The following is a 10,620-nucleotide window of genomic DNA, read 5'->3' as shown; positions in this document are numbered from 1 at the left end:
AAAGAGATATATTTTTTCCCTTTTAATTTAAATAATTAAAAATTCTTGAATACTTATTTAAATCACCTAGTTTTTTATTTATTAAAACAACTATGCTGCTAATTAAATATATATATATATATATATATATATATATATATGTTTTTGTCAAAAAAATAATAACTAATAAAAGAGAATTTTGACTTTTTATGTAAAATTAATTTATCAATTTTTTTACAAATACTTATTTTAATAATTTTAAAATTAAATACCAATAAATTTCCAAAAAGACATCGTGACGCAGTAACAGAGGAAAAAGACATCATCAAGCTGTGACTGCGTGGAAAGCTTGAAGATACAGAGGAAATCGCAGTAGATAACCTGTTCTAAATCTAATATTGCCTTGCCCTGTACCTGCCAATACATACACATATACATACACTACTGTGTGAAAAAGCAAAGATTCTACATTGCTTCCCTTAGTGGATGGCATCTTCTCTCTTTTCTTCCATTCCCTTATCTTCTTTCTATAAAGCAAAGCAACCGCATTTGCCTCTCCAGAAAGAAAGAAATTTCCTCTAAGCTTCCCACTGTCGAAACCTCCTTTACAGACCTTTGTTTTATAGTACCCTTCTTTCCCTTGCACCAAACCAACTTCTTTGTCAAAGAAAAAGAGAAGAACCCAAGAAGAAAAAAGAAAGCTTTTGATCAGAGGGGAGATGAGTTATTACGATCAGCACCAGCCGCCAGTTAGTGTTCCTCCACAGCAAGGTATGTATGGCTTTTCTTGGACTAAGGAGTTTTGGAGTTTATGATTTTTAATTTTGTGTAATGGATTTGTAGGGTATCCAAAGGATGCTTATCCACCGCCTGGATACCCTGTTCAGGGATATCCACAAGGGTATCCTCCTCAAGGTTACCCTGCTCAGGGGTATGCTCCACAGTATGCTGCTCCTCCTCCTAGGCAAGAAACTGGTTTCCTTGAAGGATGGTATGTTTATGTCTCTCTCTATCTCTCTCCTAATCTTTTGATTAGGTGACTAGTCAAATCATTTTTCTTCTTCTTTTTTTCTGTTAATGGAAAGATGTTGTATTGCCTTTTTCTGCTCATCGTACTTATTAAGTTCAGTTAATGTTGTTTTATGCACTGATAGTTTTTATCTGTCTAGAAATTTTTATTCATAGCAGCAGTAATTAAATGTCTTTCCCCTTGTTGGCTAGTTGGTGGCTGCGTGTGTGTATTGGAACAAAAGATTACTGCATAATTGACAAAAGACCTACTTATTTAAGTTCGCAAGGGCTCTTATTTGGTGATGGCAATATCTTCATTGGATCTGATGCCACTGTCATCAAGGATTCTAATCTCATTCCAAATTGGGACATTCTTTAAAAAATAATATAAATTATATTTGGTGTTTCATGCAGTTTGAATTGATTCGTGACTTGATTTCAAAGTTTTAACATCAAATGGTCAAGTAGTGTTGTATACTACAAGTTTTAAATTCAAAAAACTTTCATATGAGAAATTGAGAAGTGTGTTAAGGAATAATTTTTTGGACAGAACTGATATTTGACAATAGCTCCCATTGTTGCAGACATCAACCCTAGGCTGTCTTCTTTGTCTGATGCCTTTGTGTGTTTAGTGGTTGAACAGAACCATCCCGAGTCTGCACAACCTGATTGCTGCTGATGCTTCTTAGTAATGAACAATTTCCATTGATTAAAAAAACGTGTATATGTATTTTGTGGTGAGATATTCTAGGCAAGAGAATGGTCGACAATCGAAAAATTAGCAGGCAGCAACTATCGCGGTGGACCTTCTTTTGAAATGCTTTGCAGAATTTAAGATGTCAATCAGTGAAGGTTACGATTTTCTTGATGATACGACTGTTCGGGTCTGATTAACTTGTGTTGTTAAATTCATCCGAGTCTGAGGATTGCTTGTATAAGGATTCTCTAGGGAAGGTTATTGACAGATACTACTCCTGGATAATTGACTGAAATTTGAGAATTTTCTTGAACCGTGTGGTTTTATAATCGAATTGAATTTTGACAAGAAACTTTCTTGTTTCATGTGCAGCTTAGCAGCACTCTGTTGTTGTTGCCTCTTGGATGCTTGCTTCTGATCAGGACTTAAAAGGAGTGTTGTGGTCATTTGTTCATTAATTCCTCTGGTTTAGGTCATGACATTGTCTATCCTTGTCGGTGATTGTTTCAAACTCACTTTGGAGCTGGGCTACCGTGACATGTTCTTGGATGATTTCGTGGAGTAACTATAACGTTGTGATTTGTCTTTTGGTAGAAAAACTTGTTATTTGATCAAATAGAAGACGGATCATCTTTAATTTGTACCCCATTTCACATTCGCTTCTTGTCATCTCCATCCTCGTCGACGCCGAGCCCAATCTAGCAAAAGGTCTGCTAAGAAGGATGCTTCACTTCTTAAAATATCTCTTATGCATTGGCGAGAACAGGGACAGGGGTCAGATTTATCCTACAGGCACAAGAGTAACAATACGGTTTATAATGCTACAACAGTGGATATAGTAAGTAAAATCATATGAAAAGAAAAGGGGGATATGAAATAACTATAACAGATGCGCAAAGGAGCGTTAAGTGATTGATAATATCCTCCAGGACCAGAAGGTGAATCCATCAAACTTTATCAGCCATTAATAAGTACTCTTAATATGGGTGGATTTAGGGTTTTTTTAGAAGTATATTTATGGTTATTTTTTTAAAATATTTTTTATATTGAAATGTATTAAAATAATATATTTTTTTATTTTTTAAAAAATATTTTTGAAATAAAAACGATTCAAAATATTTTCAAACACTTTTTTAGTCAAGAAAACACAAAAATAATACTTCAAGATCCATTACGTGTCCATGGCTTTTTGTTTTTCTTGGCATATGTTATTTTAGTACAAATTTTTTTGGTTTAGTGGTTCAACCTTCAAGTTAGTGGATATTATAGTTATTAAAGCCAATATAAATCTAACTAGTAACTCATTGACTCGGAATCTTAGCTCAAGCTAGATTTTATTTTGAATTAATTTAAAAATTAATATATTTAAACATGTGTTAACTTATCAAAACTAACTGAATAATTACTCTAATTAAAATTATGTTTCGGCGATGAAGAATATCTTCTTTCTCGTGGTTCTAATGTAAAACTTTTTTGTTCATTGTTGACATTTTAAGATTAGGTTTTTATTTAAAATAATGATCATAGGTTCAAGTTTCCCCATCTTACTTCTCCTTTTCCTTTTCCTTTTGATTTTTTTTTTGAAGTTCTTACTCGAGTCTTGACCATAGCTATTAAACTTAAACTTCAACTGGTTTTTATTTTAAATAATTTTGTATATCTTTAAACAAGTTGATACGGAACATGTTAATTCACATGGGCTCGTCAAGGTAAGTGACTAGTCTCTTTCTAGCATGTTCTCTTGAGAAGAAAGGAAAAGTCATGGCAATAATTGAAGCATGCTATAGGGAAAGACAGAAAATTGAGAAGAAAGTCAAGAAACTTGCACCAAGTCATAGGAAACAGATGAAAAGATGGAAAACAATTATGAAATATTGTAGGCAGTGGGCCATTATATGCCAGTGTGCATTATTAATCACACTTTTTTTAACCACTCATTCAGGAATTATTTTGAAATACTTTTTTAAAGTATTTTTATTTTAAAAATATATTAAAATATATTTTTAAAAAATTATTTTTAACATTAATATATTAAAATAATTATAAAAAAAATAATTTTGAAATAGAAAAAAAAAATTCCCTTACTAAGACAATCATTCATTTTTATAGCTAATGCGTTAACCCAGGGCGGGCCGGCCAGCCAGGCATCTTTGCAATCCCTTCTCTGTGACCGAGAGACACACCTTCCCAGATCATTGTCATCCACACAACTCAGTCACTGCCTGAAACTCAAAAACGATATTTATTTTGGAGATGCACTTGCAAATACCTAACATTGCTCATGCTAGCTGTTTAATATAGGTTTTTATTTATTTTTTTTTATCTCAATTATATGAACTTATAATTTAGGATTAAAGTTTTAAGTTAAACTCTAAAGTTTTAAGATAATTAATTCTAATTCTAAATCTAATCATATAATTTTAAATTTATATTATAGAATTATACGAGTATCAATATAATAAAATATATTTTATATAAATAGTAATTAAACTAAAGAACTAACAAAATAATTAAAATAACTTAACCTCTTGTGTGTGTGTGTGAATGAAATATGCAAAACCAATTTTTCCAACTTTTTAGTAAACACATTGACCTACATTTGACACCAATTTAGTATATTTCTTTCGATTCTTGATAAACTTTTAATTTTCTCAGAGTTTATTTAATTATGGCAATCACATTACAAAAAATTATATTCACATTCATGTCTCAATTCGTTTCTAAGAACACAACTACTTCATATAATATTGTGTGTGTTTGTGTATGCCTATCATAATCATATTTAATTCACACCATTATTTCAATTTATAATACATTCAAATTATATTACTTTTCATTTCACGAATATGCTTATGTCATTTTTTGCTTTCAAAATATTCAGTTTATTCTAATTAAATACTCGTGTTCATGTAATTTGTCATTTTAACTTTTTATATGATTATTTTCCTAGTCTAATCTCTTGTAGTCTATTCTTATAATCACTAAGTTTCATTGTTTCATTTTTTTTATATATAGCCCATGATATTATCCTTCACAATATTTTTTATTTTTTATCAGGCTTGCAATTTATCTTAACTTATTATCCCAAATGAAAACTTCCATGACTTAATGGGATTTTGATAAAGTTTTTCTTATCCAAAAACTTTATATAAATATTCTCCTTATCATTTCTTGTTTAAATTTTTTCACAAGATTCTAATATTATTATCATATGAATAATTTGTGTAACAACCACAATTTTAAAACTCATTTTAGATAATAAAGATAAATTATTAAGATAATAATAAATTGAATTGATTTCAGTTTGATCATGTTATGGAGATATCAATGTCATTTTACCGTGCATTGGTACGAGAAAAAAACAATAAAACCCTTGAGAGTTTTTTGAAGTGTAAAATCATTATTCCATTATTAAAATTCAGTAAACAAAGACAAACCTACAGTGAAAACGCTACGAGTTTTAACTTTTCTTTTAATTTCAGCAATGCCCTACATGGTACAAATTACACACACAAGTTGATCAGAATCATTCACCCGACCCCGCCAGCACAGTACACCATTAGATGCACACTGTTCACGCGCAATAGCCAATAGGAGACAAAGATGAAGCGGTTGCAAGCAATCTCTAGTTAAGGACATCCAATCCAAGGTTGTTTGAGTCATTTCAACCCACCTGGCTGCCTCAAATATATACCAATATTGCAAATTAAGACGATCTGTGAGGACAAAATCAGATGGAGAAGAACCAGGCTTGGGTATGGCAGTGCTTTTTGGTAGTGCGCATGTGAATGCGGTGTGTGAAAACAAGAGAATAAGGGCAGCATTACGCGACACAAAGGACGACGCGGTTGCCACTTTCTTGACCAAATGCCACCCATTTAGGCATCAGAGACTATCAATCTCTTAATACCAGTAAAACTTTTGATCTTCTTTTGCTAACCATCGGCAAAATTCTCACCTGTTCTCCTTTTCCCATCAACTGTAGCACGTCTAACAGCAATTGTAACAATTGGTGCTTATTACAGCTGAATCACGGTTGAGACATTGGTTTAGTAAGTTGGAATTCCTTAAGGTTTTTTTTTTTATAGGGTATGATAGTGATATTCCATAAATCGATTCATGGGTGGCTATTAAACTAAAGATTAGAAGGCATTATTTTAGAAATGGACTCCAAGGTTTAAAAATTGGTGGATGAAGTTTGGGCTATAAATCTGCAGGGAGTTGCCTTTATTTTGCAGCTGCAATGACATTTGTGCAATAAATCTGCAGGAAGTTGTTTAAATTAGTCAGAAACATAAACAGAGAATCACTTGTTTCTGATTTATCACAATTCGGAGGTTCTCATAATAAACACACGGTTGAGAAGCCGGGAGGCTGTAAGTTTCTGTCTCCTCAACCCAAACAATTCAACCTGGCTTGGTACATTAAATTAATATTGGCATGATAATACGATTAAAACAAAATCAATATAATAGCATAGCTAGTACATCGATTGAAAAACACAATATTTATAACTTGTTGTTATTCAAACTAGCGATGTTCATAAGAGATTATTAAACAAGTGGGAGAGAGGATAGAGAAACAAAAAATCTATGAGACATAATAAAGCTCCAGTTTATGACACTATTGGTATTCTAAAAAAGATTTTGATAAAATTAATTCAACGACATTAAAAGATATCATCAATAATGAATCAAGTGTGTCACACTTGCAGATGTTGACTCACTTGCGTTTAGCAACAAGTGTATCTCACTAGGTCATCGTTTGTGATCTTTTATGGTGTTAGATTTGTCTCGTCAAGCTGTTGTAATATGTTTCTAGAGTTTTTTACTTTTGTTTTATCTTTCTCTTCTCTCTTCAGCTCATTTAATAATCTTTTATGGATGTTGTTATTTTAATTAGTGACAAACTATAAATATTGTGTTTTTCAATTATTATATTTATAAATTATGTTATTTTTTTCAGGTGTATTATTCCTCTAATATTTTTAATTTAATGTTTTAGTTTTTTTTTTGTTTTTTTTTTTTAAATCAAACCCACCAGTACTTCACGGCAGCAGCGGCGCAAGTGGCTCCTTTGGTTCTGATGCTACAGGATTTGGATAAGAAAACCCACAATTAATGAGCTTCAAAATGTTGATATCCCAAAATATGGGAGGTGCTACCTCCAATTTTAAACAAACCTCGCAAGGGTAGAGTAGAGGAGTCATTGGAATGTAGAAGCTGCTTCACTTGCTGCATCGCAGGCCTTCGTTTTTCCTGATGCAGATACTAGCTCGTCCAAGGAGTGCGTACCCCTGCCATTTACAACACTTTGCCAGGTAACTTGTGGTGGCGTGATTCATGCAGCCAACAACAAGTTATCATGGATCGATGATACTTTTCTTATTCTACACTTACACTACACGTTGTCCCTTTCACCTTTACTGATCCACAAAATTTCAAGCTTGATCCTCTCCCTTAATTTCACCGGGAATGCTCCTCCATCTTCTCCTAGTTTTTTCCCGTTCTTACCATGCAGAAGATTGCTTACCATTCTTTTCAAATCCATCCCATGCCTTTTCCACAATCTTCCTACTGATTCTTCTCAATGAGCTCACAATAATCTTCAAGAGTCCTCCCTGACTACATCATTCCTTCTATCCTCCACTCAAAATCAACGACTATCCTCCGATGACTCAATTTCCTATACAGCTTACTCAAACATCTCTTCCTGTACATACTCCCAAACAATGTTTTCTGTAGCCAAATGGGTGTACCTTGAAACTTTTTAATCCAATTTCTTACATAACATGAGTTTAATATTATATTATATAGAAGTTATCTTAATATGATTCGGTTGACTTGGATAATTTAAAAGAAATCTAGACGAACAGTAAAAAGCATAGCTTGAATTTTCTTTTATAAAAAAAAATATAACATTGAGACGAAGATATATATAATGAATTGATTTAGATTTCACAACTTAATACATTAAATCCATGATTTGATTGGTAAACTTCACTGCGTTTAAGAATTTTTTTTAAAATATTTTTTTTTACTTAATTATACGATAATAAAATATCGAGCACAAATTAAATGTCAATATATTTGTTTGAGACTCTAATAATTTTATAGAAAGCAAATCAAAATAATTTATGATGAGAAATTCAAAACTAAATAAATATTAAATAATAAAATTAAAAATAAAATGATAGAAAAAAAGAAGAAGATGGAGAAGGCAAAATAAAAAAATAAAATAAAACCACCTCCTTTACTATTTATACCTGCACCCCAAGATTTCTTAGAGTTGCAGGGTAATGATCATAGGTTCAAGTTGTGCTTGCAACTTAGTTCCTTGTCTTCCTTTCCTTTTATTTTTTCTCAAAGTTTTTACTCAATCGAAATCTTGACCATAACTATTAAATTCAAGTTGATTTTTATTTTAACTAATTTTTAACATGAACTTGATTAAATTTGAGTAATCTATCAAGTTGATTCGTAATTTAATTTATCCTATCAGATTCAAGTGAGACTTGCCCCCAATAAATTACAAGGAGTTTTTTTTTATTAAAATAATATTGTTTTAAGAATACTAACCTAGCTATGTTGATAACATGAATTTCTTAACGATAAATCCATTCAAATTAATCCTCCAGTTGTTGGATTTCCATATTAATCTATCAATGTGAATCAAGTTTGACAATCATGTTCATTTCATTGCCTTCTTTTCATTAATTTTGAGAAATTAAGATCCAAACCAAATACAGAGAATCACTTGTGTCCATCCGTTTTCAATGGTCTGTGCCCTTCTTGTCATATACTTTCCCTCGATTAAGGCATTATGCAATGAAATGTACATCTTGTATATCTATGTTGCAGATATTATGTTTCATATGTTATCCTTAAAGACCTTATGACCTATTCCTTTCCCTAATTCAACAGTCTTTCATATGAGAAAATGGGAACATGCAGCCTTATTTTTCTTTTCTGGTGGTTCAAATTGAAACTCGACATGGATTAGGTTTTCCAGTTGTGAGTTTTTCGAGCTACCTATCTTATCGAGCTGGATTTAATAACTATAATTAGGAGGTAGCCTTTCCTTATTGTAAAATAATTAAATAAATTAAAATTAGTAGGAAAAAAAAGCTACCGAATATATAACGGTTACATGGTCCATTGGTTTATTTCATTTTTTCTATATGTGAAGTGTATTGAGATGATCATAAAGAATATGCAAGTCAGAAACAAAGAAGAACTGCAAGTCATGTCTTACCTCTGAAAAAGAAGGGCCAAGCTTGAAAGACATGTGCTTCAGATTCCCCAACTCGTTTTTGATGTTTTGTTCGATTCTCATATTTTCTCCACCTCTCTTTCAAGTTTTAACAACACCGTTTAGCGGCGTTTCTTGCTGATATAATCATCAATGGCACCTCTCTCTGTTCTTCCACGTGACCTTCAAGAAAACCTCTCTGGTTCTATAAGGTCACGAACACAAAACAAAAATGGAAACCATGGCCACCTTCAAACCAAGCCTGCCATGGGGTCTTCTACAAAATAACTGGGAAACTACTTCTTCCTCTTCTTCATGTCACGAAACATCAAGTTTCTCTAGTCATTGTTACCAAGGAAATATGTTCTGCCATGGCTTGAAGTTGAAACCAAAGAGAAACCTCAGAATTAGGGAAGGGCTGGGGATACAAGGGTGCAGCTGCAAACGTACTCGTTGCACAGAAGCACACTGCAATGTTTCAGAAGAAGAGAAGAATTTTGTTGAGATTCTCAGGGAAGCTCAGCCTTGTATTAATTTGCTCAAAGACAGAACATTTGTTGTGATCTTATCCGGGGAAGTGATTGAGAGTCCATTCTTGGACACCATTCTCAAGGTAAGTCTCTTTAAACGCTACTCTCTCATCCCAATTACTATTCAAGTCTATTACATCGTTATCAGATGCACTCGGCCTGCAATCAGTGGCGGGGCCGGGGGATAAAATAACTGAAATTTTAGTCTTTTTAAAATAATTGTTTTAATTTAGCTTCTTTTTTTTTTTCTTGCTCCGCCCCTGCCTGCAATGGATCACCCGGCTGCAAATCTGACTCCGGTTTTCGAACCTTTTAGATAATTGATTTTTTAAAAAATGAAACAGTAATATGTACTAGCTAGCTAAAATCAACTGGTTTTAATCATGTTATGAACATTGAACAACATGATTATAATCAGTTTTTATCATTACTCCATACATAAATCAAACACCAGCATAAGAATCAGCAAATGTGGCAATTTATATATATATATATATATAAAGCTAAATGGCATGAGGATTTTACTGTAATTCTAGATATATGCAAATTATTGTGGATTGTAATGGTAAAATTTACAAGGATATGTTGTGTAATTAAGAGGACATGAGAGTGTTTTAGTATTTTCAAGTTGTATTTTTTAGTTTTTAGTCGAACAGATACACATGCCCTAGTGAGTGGGCGGTGCACACGCCATAAAGAGGAGTGTGAGACGCTTCCCGATGGTTAAATCTAGTTATCCACCATACAACTAGATGCACAGACATGTCCTCTTACACATGGTGCAACGCGTGTAGATATATCATAATTGGATTGCCACTGGTTATAAATTGTTTGTTTTTTTTTCTATCTTTTATTTCTCCTAACAACCAAAATACATAATTATACTCAGTTTATTTGTTGTTTGGTTGGGTCTGGCATGGATTGTTAGACCCAAGTATCTTAGGTTTGACAAACATGCCAGACCCGAGCTACTTGGATCTCGCAACAATATCAGATCCAAGAAATTTAGGTCTGACAACATGGTTGTCAAACTCGTGAGTTGACTCGTAAAATTATACGATTTTAGGAGTCAACACAGATATATCATGTTAAATCGGGTAAAAAACTTGAAAATTAGTAAACTCGGTCAAATTCAGTCAAACTCGGTCAAAA

The sequence above is a fragment of the Populus alba genome, chromosome 14 (assembly GCF_005239225.2).
Source record: "Populus alba chromosome 14, ASM523922v2, whole genome shotgun sequence".
Classification (NCBI taxonomy): Eukaryota; Viridiplantae; Streptophyta; class Magnoliopsida; order Malpighiales; family Salicaceae; genus Populus; species Populus alba.
The sequence above is the reverse complement of the archived record's forward strand: the minus strand, read 5'-3'. Positions refer to the sequence as shown.